Source organism: Fringilla coelebs, assembly GCF_963513975.1.
Source record: "Fringilla coelebs genome assembly, chromosome: 5".
Lineage (NCBI taxonomy): Eukaryota > Metazoa > Chordata > Aves > Passeriformes > Fringillidae > Fringilla > Fringilla coelebs.
Genome location: NC_140033.1, coordinates 69,630,802 through 69,647,590, shown reverse-complemented (window position 1 = coordinate 69,647,590; position 16,789 = coordinate 69,630,802). Strand labels below are relative to the sequence as shown.

Below are 16,789 nucleotides of genomic sequence, written 5' to 3'. Positions count from 1 at the left end.
ATGAGCATTTTTGTTAGCCAAGAAACTTTCACAGATGTACATGCAAGCAGAGCTGCTGCAGGGTTAGACATTGAGATGTTTTTTGGGGGTCTCAGTATCTCCCCATGGGGTGCAGGGTGTGCTATATATTTTAATTTTAAATCCATTAGTACTTTTAAGACAGGGATTACAGATGCAGCACATTAAAGGATATCTTGTCTCCTTTGACCTTACCAGCAATGCTTTTATCTTTGCCTTGCAAAGAGGCTTTTCCTTGTCCACTTACCCATCAGCTCCTGAAAGGCCAAAAGAGGTGAAAGCTGAACTTGGAGGAGGTTTTTTTCTTGGTTTTGGATTTCTTTAGTTTGGTTTTATTTTTTTATTTTTTAATTTTTTTCCTAGATTACATAAATGGCTGATTTAGGAACAAAACATGCTGTTAAATAAACTGCTCTGTGATGATTTCTTGTTCCTGCATGCTGCATTGCCCTCTCCACACACTCCCTCTCTCTTCCCCACATCCTCAAACCCTGCTGGTGTGCATCAAGAGACTCATATTAAAAACAGAAAAAAAAAAAAAATAAACAAGAATGAAGAGAGTTAATTACAGCTACTTATAATGCTATGGAAGAAATGTTCCAAAAAATAGCCAAAAAAGCCTTTTCCTACTGTTATTAGTAATTTCCCAGAGTAGCAGTGGTTCTAGATCTGTTCAGGTGGCCACTTCCCCTCCCACTGAAGCATGTGACTGTACTTTTTTAAGACAAGGTTATGCCAAACTAATTGATTCTTTTCTTTCCCCTTCTTATTAAATTAAGTTTGGCTGAGCCACATTTACTTGGATTAAATACAAGCAAAAAAGAAAACTCACATTGGTTCAGGAAGTTTGTTTAGTGGCTCTTTGGAAAAGAACATTCTGTCCACTCCTTGTAAAACCAATACAAACAGTCTTTTGGCACACACACTACTCTTTGCAGATACCTTACTTTAAATTTTCTCTCTGTTATTTTGCAAGATTAAGTATCACAGTCCATATTTCCTGGATAAATCCTGCCATGTGTAATTGTGCTCTCACTTTGGAAGGTACACCTGCAGTGGTAGTTGGTTTAACACAATTAAATCTTCCAAACTCTATTTGAGATCTGCTGATGGAAGATGCTAAATAATGGAGATGATAAATTTTAGTAAATGTGGTTTATGTAATAGCACTTATTTAGAAGTGGTTGTATCTCACTGTAGAAATGATCATATTTATATGATGTTAAGGAAAAAGAGCTGTAGAGGCACAGAGTAAAACTGCAAGAGGTTTTTATTTATTTTGTAATTGAGGAATTGTGAGTTTTTTTGAGAAATGTCCTTTTCCCTTTTAACTCTTTAAAGGATATCATTATAAGGCTTTTTGTCCTTAAATCATTTTAAGGTACTCTGTGCTACTAAAGGAGTAGTGGGATAATGCATTTCATGTGCTTGTAGCAGGCATTTCTCACACATGGGAATCTGGCAGGAGCTGCCAGAATTGGGAGTAACAGCAAAGAAGGAAATGTGCATTGTGCAACCTTAGTCAAACAGGGAGCAATCTCTGGTGCCCTCTTTTGATAATATATTTGGTGGAATCACTTAGGGGAGGATCTTAAGTGGTGATAATAAATTATTGTACTGATTTTTCAAATGTCTGTAACTTCTATTGGCTTGGGCTCTTGCTGGAAGGGAAAACAAAGATGTCCTGTACCTTGTAGGAGGCAGTCCTACATGTAGTAAATAATATTCCTAGAGAGTGATAAAAGCAAATCAAATCTGTCCTGTAACAGCTTAGAACTGAGCTGAGGGTTTGCACACACGTTTGGATGTAAGTTTTGAGAGCTATGCTTTTAACATCAAAGGGAAACACAATGAAGAACCCAACCTTTTGAACTTTCTATTTCCATACATTTAAATCCAAAGACTAAAGTATTTTGAATGTCATGTCTGTCTTATCTTTCTAGAAAAGCCTTTTCCTATCATTAAAAAGGCATCAATTTATCTAATTGTTGCCAAATCCAATCTGAGCCTCCCACACAATCATTTCACCCTTCCCTCCCCCTCCCATCATTGTCTGATATTTTGTTTGCACAGTCATTATTCATTAACTGTGCTCATGTCCAGGGCAGCAAACAGAGGAATCACATCAGCAAGGAGGAGATCAGAAACTCACCAGTGAAATCTGTTTTTTCCTTTTCTGTTTTACACTGGCTTTCAGATGAGAATCCCAAAACCTGTAGCAAATTTCTGAGATAAGGAGCCTGGAAACAATGAGCATGCTACTGTTTGCTGCTTCCTTTTCTTAGCAGAATTCTTTAGTCTTCCATTCTACTGAGAAGAATTCATTTCTATGCAAGAAGCTACTGAGATTATAAGTCACTATTGGAAAGGAAGGAGGTGCAGTCTGTCCAATTAATTTTTTTTTTATGAATTCTTACAGAATCACACACAGTCATTAGTTAGAGTTGGGAGGGACCTCTGGAGATCATCTCATCCAACCCCCTTGCCAAGGCAGGGGTCACCCAGAGCAGGTTACACAAGGACAGGTGGGTTGTGAATCTCCAGGAAAAGGAGATTCCACAGCCTCCCAGGGCAGCTGTTCCAGTGTGAAGTTCTTCCTTATGTTGAAGTTCTTCCTTGTGTTAAGGTGGAACTTACTGTGGTTTAGTTTATGGCCCCTGCTCCTCGTCCTGTCACTGGGCACCACGGAAAAGAGCCTGGCAGCGTCCTCTTGGCACCCCTTTGAGATGTTTATGTGTATTGATGAGATCCCCTCTGTCTTCTTTTTCCTGGACTAACCAAGCTCAGCTCCCACAGTCTCCTCCTGAGAGAGGCACTCCAGACCCCTCAGCATCATTATGACCCTTTGCTGCTCCAGGAGCTTCTTTTCCCCCTTCCTTTTTCCTTTTTCCCCCTTTCCTTTTCCCCCCTTTTTCCCCCCTTTCCTTTTTCCCCCCTTTCCTTTTTCCCCCCTTTCCCTTTTTTTCCCCCCTTTCCCTTTTTTTCCCCCCTTTCCCTTTTTTTCCCCCCTTTCCCTTTTTTTCCCCCCTTTCCCTTTTTTTCCCCCCTTTCCCTTTTTTTCCCCCCTTTCCCTTTTTTTCCCCCCTTTCCCTTTTTTTCCCCCCTTTCCCTTTTTTTCCCCCCTTTCCCTTTTTTTCCCCCCCTTCCCTTTTTTTCCCCCCCTTCCCTTTTTTTCCCCCCCTTCCCTTTTTTTCCCCCCCTTCCCTTTTTTTCCCCCCTTCCCTTTTTTTTCCCCCCTTCCCTTTTTTTCCCCCCCTTCCCTTTTTTTCCCCCCCTTCCCTTTTTTTCCCCCCCTTCCCTTTTTTTCCCCCCCTTCCCTTTTTTTCCCCCCCTTCCCTTTTTTTCCCCCCCTTCCCTTTTTTTCCCCCCCTTCCCCTTTTTTTCCCCCCCCTTCCCTTTTTTTCCCCCCCTTCCCTTTTTTTCCCCCCTTCCCTTTTTTTCCCCCCTTCCCTTTTTTTTCCCCCCTTCCCTTTTTTTTCCCCCCTTCCCTTTTTTTTCCCCCCTTCCCTTTTTTTTCCCCCCTTCCCTTTTTTTTCCCCCCTTCCCTTTTTTTTCCCCCCTTCCCTTTTTTTCCCTCTTCCCTTTTTTTTCCCCCCTTCCCTTTTCCAACTTCATCCATGTTTTGAAGGGAATATTGATAAGGTTTAGTATAAAAACTAGCCCAATGTACCACTTCATTTTTACATTAATTTGCAGCCACTGGATTGATTCAGATTGGTTGCACTGACCTATTGTCACTTGTCCCAACTCACTGGAGTTGACTTGGTACTGCTTCTTCCTCGTTCTCAAATTGATCTGTATGTTTTAATTAATTTTAATTGGATTTATTGTAAATGGCCTTGTAAGGGGGAGGAAATGGAACCTCTCATAGAAGCTGCAGGATTGGGATAATGCCAAAATAAAGCCTAAAGAGAGTAATTAATAAGAAAATTCTGCTGTAAATTGGTCAGATTTGGTAAAATTTGAAGAACTGGTCAGTGCCTGGAGCAGTGCAGTTATGAAACTGGAAGTGACTCCTATTACAGCTAAGTTAGAATGAAGTGTTGGATATGAATAAAGGCATGAAATAAAAAAGGACGAATGTCTTGAATATCAGATTCAAAACTGAGATGTAACAAAATGTGAGGGGTTTATGGTGGAGGCTGTTCAGTTATCCTGACCATGGGGTTCCTGTTAGCTGTACAGAGGAGTTCTCTTTGGCACTACTGGTATTTAGGAAACTCCCACTGACAGTAGGGGATGAACTCCAAGCAGAACTGTGTTTCTCCCTGTCACACACTGAGGGAAATCGCATTTTAAGAAGTCAGGGATCAGCAAGCTGAACTCATTGTGTAACGTGCAGCGGAATTGCAAAGCTGAACCTGTTTCTTTTCTGCTTTTCAGCGATTTGTCCTGTTGGGCAGCTGCCTTCTGAGTGCCTCTGCAGAGATGCCAGCCAGCTGAATTAAGCAGAGGCAGGGACAGCATCTACCCAGGCTGAAGTTGTAAGCCCAGGCATTTGCACCAGTGGATTTTGCACAAGTGATCACTGGTGAGTTGTACAAGGCACAGCTCCTCTCCTTCCCCTCTGTCTCTTTAGCCACTGGCATTTGTTACAAACTCTGTTTCTGGATGCACAGACTGGCCTGCCTCACTTGTTTTTCCCAGAGTGTGACTGATGGGCTTAGAGAATGTGAAAAACACCAATCACTTGTTTTTACAATTTTAAAAGTTTGATAGCAATAAAATGGTTATAGAAATAGCAATATAATTAGAGTAATAAAAATTTGGACAATTAGGGTTTAGGACAAAATGAGACCAAAGAGTTAAAGACAGTCAGGGCATCCCTTTCTAGGCAAAATAAGTCCAAAAAAGGACACACCTTAACAGAAGATTAACCCTTAAAAACAATAACCTGTTGCATATTCACACACCTCATACCTGATGCATCAATTCCATTCAAACACAGGATTCTGTCTGTGTCAGTGTCAGCTTCCTCTTAATCCTAATGGCATCTTCAAGGCTGAGCAAGGTGGCAAGAAGTTAGTTTCTTTTGATAAGAGAGCAATAAATTCTCTTTCTCTTGAAGATTTTGGTGTCCTGTGGTTGCTATCTGATGTGAGTACCTCATTCCTTTCTTAAAAAAATATCTCACATACATAGTTTCTATTTTAACATTATGCTAAAGCCTAAAACTATATTTAACCTACCACTTAAGAAAATTAACACAGCATAACTTTCCAACATAGCATATATAATATTCATTTGAATATTTGCAAAAAGCCAATCATAAAATACACATTTTTCTCAGAGAATATGAGAGTGGTCCAGGTTGCCAGCTAATCTTAGGAAATCCTTACTGTTTGTTTGTATGTTTGTGGATTATTTTCCCCTCTCCCTCCACTGAATGAGTAATGTCCTGGTGAGGCCAAACTTCAATTCTGTAGCATTTGTGTGTTACACTAGATGATATCACTGTGCTTTTTTTAACCAGGGGAGATTTTATACCCTGTTCCTTAGTGCTCCATAGCCTGGAAATCCAAGCTGTGGGGTTCTGATAACAGAAGTAGTGACTGGCTGCTGTCAGCACGAGGGTGATTAAAAATGTGTGTGCGTGCTGGTTCACTCCCTTTCCAGCTGAATAGAAAATGGAACTGCCCAAAGCCTTTTATGTAAGTGCATGGATTTGGGTTTTTTTTCCTGTTTAAATCTCTGTGTGCAGACAAACTTCATCCCCAGCTTCCTTTTGAAGATGCTGTGCAAAGAAAAGAGTGAGCTTGTTCTGACCTCTGAGTGATCCTGTTTCCAGCTCAGTGCCAGACAAAACCTCTCTACAAAAGGCAATAGCTAACCATTACTTTTATTTTAGGGGAAGGTGGTTTCTAGTCAGCTTTTCCAATCTGTGATTTTCCTTGATAAAACAATGGCAATCTGCTTCTTGCAGCAGCTGAAATGCTGTGATCCTTTGACAGCAAATGTGTGGAGAGCTGCCTTACACCTTGTAACCCCCTGCTTTATTCAAGATTGCCATGCTGGGCTGACTGCTGTTTTCTTGGGAATGTGGCACCAAGGAATTATTGATGAGATGCAGCCTGGTCTGTAAAACACACGTTTGCTATTAAAAACAACATATGTGCCCTTAGCTGTAGCTAATAATTTAAAACTCTCTGTGGAATTTGGGGGAGATAGCCCCTCTAGACATGGAAAAATTCCCATTAAAGCATCAGCATGACACAGCTCAGCATCAGGTGCTGGATTGTCCTATGAATATCAGAGTAGAGGCTTTGTGCTTTAGGCAGAACTACCTGAAGGTCTCTTCTGGAGCAGCAGGAGGAGCCCCCTGTAAGGATGGGTGCAGGAAGGGTAAAATGCATCCAGGGTTCTTTCAGGTTCTTGCCATATTGATAAAAAGGCTGGTGGGAAGGTCAGTGCTGGTCCTGAGCTGTACATGCTACCTTGATTAGCAACAGAGCTGGAAAATCACCCTGGCCTGAAAAATTATGAGGGTAATTCTGCTTTATGCTAGAGGGGGCAAAGGCAGAGCAAGGAACACAGGTACATTATTTCAAGGTCCACTAGGCTATTAAGCCAGACTAAAATAAGTAGGCTTTAATTAGTGGAAAGTTTAGGAAAACAAATTTGGAGCAATTGTCACAAAAGAAGTTGGAACATACCTGTCCTTAAGTTCCTTTCCTTTTTACTGCTGCTGCTTTTCCTGCTTCAGTTCATGCATGGCAGGTGCTGTCTTGGGAACCACTGAAGGTTGATGCAGTTCCTTTCTGCTGCTGGAGAACTCTGAACCCCAGCACGTAAATAATACAGCACCTTTAGTGCTAACAGCAGCAGCTTTGGAGGAGAGAGGTTTTCAAGTTGTTGCAGCTGATTTTCAGGGTGTGTAGAAATAGAGAAAGCAAGGCAGTTATTGAAGCAGTGGTTTTTCTATTTAAAATTATTGTCACTTGGGTAGGTGAACTGCATTTTTCTTTGTAAATATTTTCAACTATTAAAACTTAGATTTTCCTAGCAGCTAGAAAATTCCAGCAGAAGCACAACTGTGTCTTGGTCAGGGGGACACCAGTTTAGGACAAATGTCTGTGTGCTGTGTCTGAGGTGTCAGTCTGACTCACAGGGTGGAATGCCTGCGTGGGGGAGAAGGCAAAAACCTTTGCTCCCCTGTGACATGGGTGGGAAACCATCTCCATGTGGAGAGGTTCCTTTTGGAGCTGCACATCACCAGGAAGGTGCTTTGAAAATTCACTTTATTCACAAGGAAAGACTGAGTCAAGCCAGTGCCTGCTTATCAGGCCAGGTGGTGGCTGTGCTGGGACATCCATCACAGCTCTGAGCACATCCAGTTCCAGGGGTTTGTCCGTGGCTGCACTTAAGAAATGCGTGTGAGCTCCAAGGCAGGTTTTTAGTTTGCTGTTTCAGTTGTTTTTGGTTTTTTTTTCCTATTTCTGAGAGCACTGTAGAGCAGAGCACAGAGCTTCAAGTGCAGGCTGTCTGGGGAGTGTCCTGCCCTTGGGGTTGAGTGGTGCTTTGCACTTTGCTTGCAATTCTGCCCCATTACTGTCTGCTACCTGCAAGTGCAGTTTTGAAACTGCAGTTTGAACTTTCACCTGGAAGCTGAATTTTCTTACACTTTTTTCTTATTTTTTAAAATTAATTTCTGGTTGTTAATTAGCGTGTCAGAACAGTATTATCATAAAATCATAAAAGATCTTTAAAGACCATCTAGTACAGCCCCCCTGCAATGGAGAGGGACATGTTCAAGTAGCCCAGGTTTCTCAGAGCCCCATCCAACCTGGCCATGAATATTTCCAGGGATGGAACACCCACCACTCCTCTGGGTAATCTCTTTTACCACCTTCAGTGTATGCAAAAAACATCCTTATATCCATTCTAATTCAACCATCTTTTACTTTAAAACCATTATGACTTGTCTTACTTCAGTGGACCCTGAGGTGGTTGGGTGCTGAAACACACTGACAGCAATTGTAAACCATCATAAGCCTGCAAAGGATTAATGGTTAGCTACCAATGACTTTTGAAACTCAAGAAAAATGATAGCTTAAGCCATTGGCATAAATCAAACCACCATTTTGTTAGCATAAATTTTGCTTAGATCAAAAAACACTGGAGCTGAATGGGTATTCCTGATGATTTCACTACAGCAAAAATCACCTTCTATTTCTTGACAGGAGTAAATGAGAGATAATGAGATTTTATTATCTGCTCCAATCACCTGTGGCTTTGATTTAAAAAACAAAATTCCTCAGAACCATTGGATTTATTTATTTTTTTTTTAATCCTGTAATTCAGAACAAATGGTTACCCTATCTTTCAAATCCTGAGACCTGGCTGCTCAGGTGGGGGATGTACTTTAGGACAGGTAGAGAAATCTGGGCATTTTCAGGGCTGTCATTGCATGTGGTGAGGGCTGCTGGTGCCCACGAGCCTGGCTCTGCAGGGGAAAGCTGAGTGTCACAACCCAGAGCCACGCTGCTCGCCGAGTGTTGACAGCTTGTCATCACAGACTCTGCTCTTTCCTCCTGGCTGCTGGGTGGAAAGGTTCAGAAATGATCATAATCTCTTTCCTCCAGTGACTGGGGAAGAATCAGGGTTTGTTCTCTCCAGATTTAGGGGGGGTAAAAAACCCATTCTGCTTTTCATTTGTGCTGAGCCTGCAATTATTACATTGTCTTGGTTGGATTTTCGTGGCATATCCAAAATCGCTAATGTGCAGTGAGAGGGGATGTGAATAAAAGAAGTGGAGAAGGGAGAGGAAGGACAGCATGGTGGCCAAACTCACTGGGGTTTTCTGGGCTTTAGTGGGGTGTTTATTGTACAGCAGCTGTTCCTGGTCCCTGGGGACACGTGGAGAGGGTGGGGTGGCAGTGGTGTGTCACGGAACCTGGCACTGCCTCACCGCAGGGCAGGCAGGAATTGGGACCTTCTGTCTCCTCTTATCTGGGGTCACAGAGGAATTTCATTGCTGAATGCATCAGCGTGGCCATTCTCTGTCTGGGCACGCAGGCTGGGGTGCTCCAAGTGGAACTGTGAGCTCCAGTGACATAAACCAAACCCAATTCAGTCCCCGTTGGGGCACAGGTGGAGAGCACCTTTGCCCCCTGCCATCAGAGGGACAGGGCTGGGTGAAGCCAGCCAGTCTGACTTGGCTCCCACCTTTGTTTGGAGGTTGCTGTGGTGATGAATAACCTTTGCAGAGGGTGTGTGAGCCTGCCTGGCTCTGGCTGATCAAACAGAGCTTGGGGTTTCTCACCCTCACATTGGAGCATGTACCCTGGTGGGGGATTGGGCTCCCAAAATAAGTTAGAGCTGGTTATTGACATGGCAGAGATCTCCTCATCACTTCCCCTGGTTGCTTCCCCAGCAGGAGCCTGGGTGATGGCAAGCAGTGCTTTTGCTCCCTGGTGTGGCAGGGGAGCTGAGGTGCCTCATTTTGTGCCTTATTTGTGCAAGCTTATGACACCTGAGCTTGGTGTCCTTACCTGCCCTTGAGGAAGGAGAGCAGGCAGAGCAAGAGACTGGCAGAGGTACTCTGTAGAAGGAAAGAGGGAAATATTATTATCCAAAAGTCCCCTCTTTTATTATTTTTTTCCCCTACCATTGCAAAGATTACATTTTATTTACTGAGGAAACTTATGTTTCATTCTACTTCCTATTAATCAGTAAGTGTTACAACAAATTATTGATAAATTCTCTGCAGCTCAAAACAGAAGTGTGCTTTTCATACTAAGATGCAAAAATCTGACCTAACAACCACATAGTGATACAAAAGTGTGTGAAATTTGGAATTCTACATAAGCCTTACATGCTTTCCTCACGAACTCACACAAGTACAAGCATACTTGGATGATACAGGTGACTGAAGATGCTGCAAGTATCGCTTCTAGATAAGAACTGACTTCAAAAAGGTCTTGGAGACTTGTTTTCCCCCTCCTAGAAAACCCTAGCAGGAATTGGCAAGGATGAATTGCCACCTGAGGCAGCTCATGGAGAATTTTCCTCCCTGCATAGAAAACCCTGGTATCCAACATCTGCGAAGCTGCCCTGTGCACAACCCATAGGAAATGCTCCATGAAAAACTGAGTCACTCAGAGATGATCCAGTGGCCATGACAAACACTGTGATGTTTAAAATGTCTATTTGTGATGCATAATTCCTGAAATTATAAAAAAAAAGAATGTGAATTACTCAGCTCTGTGTCAGCTCTCCATCTCCTCACAGACCTTCAGAATGGGTGGTTTCATTTGTCAGGCTGTGCCTTGTTCTTGGCACTGAAGGAGCAAAGAGGAAGATGAGAACTTTTTAAAAGCAGTGAGGCCTCTCAGAGTGTTTAAGATGAAGGTGGCAAAGGCAGGTCCCTGTCCCTCCATTGCACCACTGATGGATCTTCTTTCTGAGTTAGAACATTGGGGAAATAACCTCCTCTCCTTCCAGCAGTGGTTTGAGGCTTGTCATCTTGAAACTCTCAGCTCCTTTTAGTGACTGACTTAGTTAAAATCACCTTCAGCAAGGAGTATTTAATTACATCTTCTAATACCTTACTCAGGCTGCCCTCCTGGATTTGGGAGAATCTGGAGAATGCTGCTAACAGAGTGGAGCCAGCATTCACAGGAATGAATTAATGGCAGTCCCATAGCTGTGATTTTTACATCTGACACATTCTCCAAGTCTAGCACAGCACCTCCCATGCTCCTTCAAATTCATTTGTTCCATTTCAGCTCAGCCTTTTGAAATATTTTGTGATGTATGAGTGTGCTGTGCAAGCTGGTGATCAGGAGCAGCTGTTCATACTCATACATTAAATTGAATCCATCTGTCAGTGGGCTCTTTAAAGTGTGAGCTTCACATTGTCAGGAGACCTGATTGCACCAGAGCAGTATCTGGCTGCTGTTTGCCAAAAAGAAAAGGACAAACCTAAATGAAGAGGGCTTGGATGGGCTCTGGGATGCCCCTGTGGCCTCATCTGCAGAGCTGTGATCCAGCCTGCTGAGCCCAGGGCAAAGTGGTTACAAGCAGCACCTCTGCACTGACATGCAGGGAGTTGTTGAGATGTGGACTGAAATTAGGAGCTGACTTGCAGTGAGCTTTGTAGAACTCATGTCTGCTGGTTGCTGCTTGGTTTTTAATGCAGACCCTTCCACCTGATCACCAGTTCTTTAAATTTTTTGGTTGCAGAGTTTTTCTTCAGAGGATGAGCTGAAGAGGAGAAGAGGTGTTTTATTCAAATCAGCAAAAGGAGACCACACTGCTTTTTTGATTGTTTGGTTGGTTGGTTTTTCCCCCTAGTATGCATGCATCATATTTTATAGTCATTTACAAGTAGAGATGAGCAAAATGTATCTCCTGAAGCTGTTTAGCAAACTGCATTGAAGGCAACATTTCAGCCCAACAAATGGTTGTTTCCTGATTGCAATAATAGTTCTCATAATTTTAAGTGAATTCTTCAGTCTGTAACAGTCTCTGTAAATGACACACTGGATATGGGAGCCAGCTGATTCATGGCCTGAAATATGTTAATCTCATCCAGGGGTAACTTCTCTTGGTTTTCTTCTCCCAGTTTGCTCCTCACCAAGACTTTAGTGGTGAGGACTGTGTTCGTGCTGGCTTGTGTGTACAGCTCCAGGCAAAAGCATTCCTTGTTCCCAGAAGCTTATTCACCCACTAATATAATCTTCATTACATCACCTTTAGACAGGCAGCTTCTCTTGGAGGAGCAGAGCTTCCTTTGCCACTGTAAAACTTTTGTTGAAGTTGCAGGAGGGCCATGTTTTATTTCCAGGCTCTGCAGTGATCTCCAGAGAGCCCAGCCTTTACTGGGTCACATCTCCTGTCACCTGCAGCAGACCTGGTGCAGGGGGGGAAGTCCACCCCTGCTTCCCTGCAATAAATTTCTCCATCTCACTTTTTTGCAAGCGCTGCAGCTGCACTGCTGCTGCATTCCTGGTGCAGGGCTGAGCCAGCACTTTTCAATTAACACTAAATTCAGTGCTGGCAGAAACACAGAGAGGATTAAAAAAAAAAAAAAAAAAGTAATACACCAAGACAGAACACCCACGCTGGGTTTGTGAGCTGTATTTTGTGTCTGCTATCCTATGGTAAGAGAAGAACCCTTAGCTTTTCTTTAACACAGAGAAAGCAAGACTGAAGCCTGTTGTTTCTGTGTACCTGATAAATAGAGATGATTTTTTTTAAAGTGGAAACTCATTAACGTGTTCCACATGGAGAGGTGAGAATTGCACTTAGAGCAGAGAGATTGATTGATTGATGTTGGCTTGCATTAAGAAAATATGGCTAACAGAAGGAGTCAATACATGCTCTTTTTAAACTTTTCCTGTGGAGTACATTGTTTTTCTTGCATGTGTTTAATGACAGAACTTAGCAGAGGAATGCTATTGCTTAGCAGTATCTTGTTATCTTCCTTTAAGTGTTAAAATACAGTTATTCAGATTAGAGCACCCACTTGGGACTCTGGGTTACAGCCATGCAGCGTGTGTAAAGGAGCTGCAGATGCAGAGTGAGCTTCAGTCCTCCAGCATCCAACCTCAGCCATGCACCAGTGAAGGGTGGGAGACACAGAGCTCTGCAAAGCCATGGACCAACCTGGGAATGCTCAGACCTCTGATTATTTTGGACAAAAGAGGAGGCTGCTGTGCTAATTTCTTGGTAGACTTAATTGGTGATAAACAGGGATCTGATTCAGCTTAGACAGTACTGAACTATTCCTATGAATGGGGTGTGCTCCCCAAAGAGTTTCAGGAAACCAGGAGCTTTGGCCTGTTGGGAGGAAGGTACAGCTGGTTGCAGCTAATAATTCCTATAATAGAGGTGAAGTGCAGGAAAATACACTGTATAGTAAAGAAGGAAATGCATATTCCTTCTGTGAAAAGGAAAAGTTCAGGATGCTGAGCACAAACACATGTACAGTTTTATAACACTGAACTGCAAGCACCAGTTCAGGGCTTCAAAGAGGAATGGTATTTTAACATTATTATTATTATTATTATTATTATTATTATTATTATTATTATTATTATTATTATTATTATTATTATTATTATTATTATTATTATTATTATTATTATTATTAATTTTATTTATTACTATTATTACTATTACTATTATTATTATTCCCTACTTTAAAAGAGCAAGTTGTTTTAAAAAGGAAGGGATTACTTTGGTTTCCATGCTGATCCTCCTTCAGCATTAGGAACAGACTGTATCTATCTAAAATTCTCAGCAAGGATCACTTCTGCTTTATGTTGTGATTGACCATGGAGCATTGGCTGCTGGCAAACCCAAAATAAGAAAGCAAATGGATCAAACATGAGTCATTATGGTTATGCCTTGCAAAGATGGACTCATTTTTTCTTTGTTTCCCATAATTTTTCTCATTCAAATTAAACTGTGGCTTCTCCTTCTTGTGTAAATGAATTATTCTTATAGTTCTTGCAAATCTTTTCTGGATACTTAAGGGAAAAAGAGTAGAATATTCCTTCTAGAGGTTCATGTTTCTCATGGTTCTTACTCTTGTTTGGAGGAGTGAATTCAGACCAGAACTCTTTCTATGTCTTTATAATCACTACTTATCTTAAAAAAACAAAAGTCACACAAACACAAAACAACACAACAAAAGAACAAACCTCAAAATCTTTCTACCATGTGACCATTTAGAAAAGCAATGCCTCACTTAAATATTTACAGTTAAGCATGCTTTTAAAATTCATTATCAACATGAAAAATACAATTAGCCAAGGAGCTGTAAGCCACAGCCTGCTTTCCCCTCCTCTCTTTCCCCCATCATTTCCTGCTTTCTGTAATTCCTGGTGCACTTGTGAGTGGGAATTGCTTTCTCTGCCCTCTTTTCACTGGGCTCACTACTGTTTCTCACTTACCATTCTTTAAACAAACCCTTGCTGTTGAAACAGCAAAACCTTTCAGGTGTTATTTATAATTTACTTTAAAGATTAGGTGATTGTAAGTGGGAGGAGTTCCTGAAAGCTATTGCTATTCTGACTTTCCACTTTGGTTTGAGCAGCTGTGGTCTGCTCTGGGCTTTTCCTCAAAACAACACAGGTGAGCTCAGCTCCCAGGTGTTTTTAACCTTTAATCTCCTGCCTTGGTACCCAAGACCTGTCTGACTTGGCAAAGCAAAGCTTTGGGGAGGCTGTGCCCTGTCTGACATCCAGATTACACCCAACCTGTCACCTGCTGTTCTGAATTGCCCCATCCTCAGGTGTCAGGTGCTGCATTTGCTGTTGAAATAATAGAGCATGACATGATGTGTCCTGTAGGTTGTCTCCTGTATTTAAAAAAAAATAAATTATATGACATTATTATATGACATATTAATTTATGGCATTATATCTCCTGTAGATCTCTGCAGATTCCACACCTTTGGATGAGTTTGGTGGGGATTGAATAGGCGTGGTTGAAATGTTATGGGGTTCTTGCAAATAGGACATGATAGTCATTTTATGTGCTTGGTTTTCATTGTAAACAGTGTTTCAGGATATATTCAGTGAGGTTTGGATTGGTGAGCATAACACTGCAAGTAGCATTTGTGTTGCTGGAAATTCCCACAGTTTTTGCGCTACTTAGTAAATATAGAAATTTTTTTTTCCTTTCTTTCAAGTTCCATGCTTTAAAAATTACAATACGTAGCCAAGCACACCTTTGAAAAGTCCTTATCTCCTGTGGCACAATAAAATGGACCTTGGTCCTGGGGGTTTTGAAAAGACTGCAGTAAAAGTGCAAATGTTTACCTTGCAAAACTGCTTTGAAACGCTCGGTGCTTTGGCGCTTTGCTGATGGAGACTTTGTGATGCCTTCAGTCAAACCCCTCTGAGCAGCCAGGTCTGATTCTCCCCTTCCCTTTTGGGATGGAATCCCCCCCTGTAAAATGCTAATGGAATGGAGAGGTGCTCCCCAGGAACAAGGCCACCATTGACCTCATAAAGGGAAGAAATCCCCTTTAACGCCCTTGGAAAACCAAGGAGCTCAGACAAGACTTGACTCACAAAGGCGATGGCATCTCTTTGCTGATATGCAAAGTCATTTGTCATTTAGGGAAGAGGTGAGGCAGCACCTCTGGTGTCAGTAGTGCCTGGCTGTGTCTTAAAGCTTTTTTCTTTTTTTTTTTTTGAGGTGGAGGTTTGAAAGAATGCGTTACAAACCATGAAAGAATGTGTTGTTTGCTGTATAAGGATTTTAATTATTTTAATTGTCATTTGTCAGAGTAGATAGTGAAGTTAGTGCAGGGTGGACCTTCTGATTCTGATAGCTCTGGGATAATAAAACTGTGATTATCACAGCTGTCCTGGGCTTCATTTGAAGTTCCTGTACTGATACTGAACTATGAAGTTTACACACTTCTGTTTTAATTTGTTAGTAAAGTAGAATCCAGGTTGATTTTATATGTGACAACACAATCTTAACCCCAAGGATTTCCTTCCTAAGTGTTAGGATTTTGTGCCAGAAGTTATGAAGGGTTCTGATTCTAACTACCTTCAGCATTTGGTTAAGGCTTAGGGGCAATATAGATTTGCAAGCAGATGCTGCATTAGAACAACTAAACCTTGCATTTAAGTAGAGAAACTTGGCTTAAATGCAACCTAAAACCTGGTTCAAGCTACACTTGAAATGCCTCCCCCCGTTTATTTCACAGTCTACTTTTCATGATCTGTGTTGTTGTTTAGTATTGATGTGGTATTTCAAAAAATATTGCTGTAGAATGATTTCTTCAGGGGACCCTGCATTGGTATTTGGACAATATTATTAAAGTTTGAACTCTGAATTAAAAATGATACTAAAGTTTGGGGGTTTGGTAGAAGAGGTGAAGTTGATAGCAGTAGGAAATATTTTAAATTTTACTTTCCATTTAAGGTTACAATAAGTTGTAGTAGGATTTAACCTGAAGTTTTTCTTAAAATTAGTAAGTTGGCCTGAATGTCCCCCCAGTTTTTGGAGACAAAATAGTTCTTAGTCCCCTTACCCTGATATATTTCTTCTGATTTATTTTGCACAGTTCAATACGTTTAATATCAATATCTTAATATTTTATTTTACATCATTTGTGCTAAATAGAGTGTTAATGTTTGCTCATCAGCAAAACTGTGAAATGGCAAACAACCCTACTTGATGTGCGTGAGAGGATTTTTAGAATTTTTCTGTGTATTTTTAAAACACCCTGAATTTGGGCTGTGCACACTGAGCCACATTAAAGGATTCCCTGGTGCAGCTTCCCAGGGTCTGAGTGCCTTTTAATATCATTTCAGTTTCAGTGGTGCACAGGCTCCAGCAGCCTGGTGAGCAGTGATGACTGCTTCAGATGCAGCGCTGATGGTTGTCCTACTTTTGGATTTATTCTATCCTTCAATTGCCTTCTCCACAGCACCCAGCCTCCCTCTCCTCCTGTCCTGAAAAAGGCACTGTCAACTCCTCTATATTAAAAAAAAAAAAATTAAAATTGTATATATTTCTTTAGCATGAAAGAATAATGCTACTTGGAGTTCATCAGACTTTCTATAGCAGTGCTTGTAATTATTTTGCTTTAGAAAGAGACCTTTCATTCATTTTTGTTTGTGTGTTTATTTATTGTGTGCTGCTAAAGCTCTTGCTGAGCTTCCACAGGCAAGTTCTGACCATGGGCTAAGTGGATGTTTTCAAGTAGCTGAATAATAATTGAGGACCTCAACATGTGGGAAAACTGACTATTTTTCTCTTTATTTTTCTTTTTATTTTTTCCCCCTTCTTTCTGAAGGTT

General features: G+C 41.4%; 1 protein-coding gene across 7 annotated transcripts in view; it reads left to right on the top strand.

Annotated features, from left to right (window-relative positions):
• EPS8 (EGFR pathway substrate 8, signaling adaptor) overlaps positions 1–16,789 on the top strand; it is a 124,340-nt gene that overhangs the window by 28,115 nt on the left and 79,436 nt on the right. For all 7 annotated transcript variants that reach the window (XM_084206694.1, XM_084206695.1, XM_084206696.1 and 4 more), the window contains exon 2: positions 4,402–4,549. The gene's annotated coding sequence lies outside the window, so the exon portion shown is untranslated. The remainder of the gene's footprint in view (positions 1–4,401; positions 4,550–16,789) is intronic.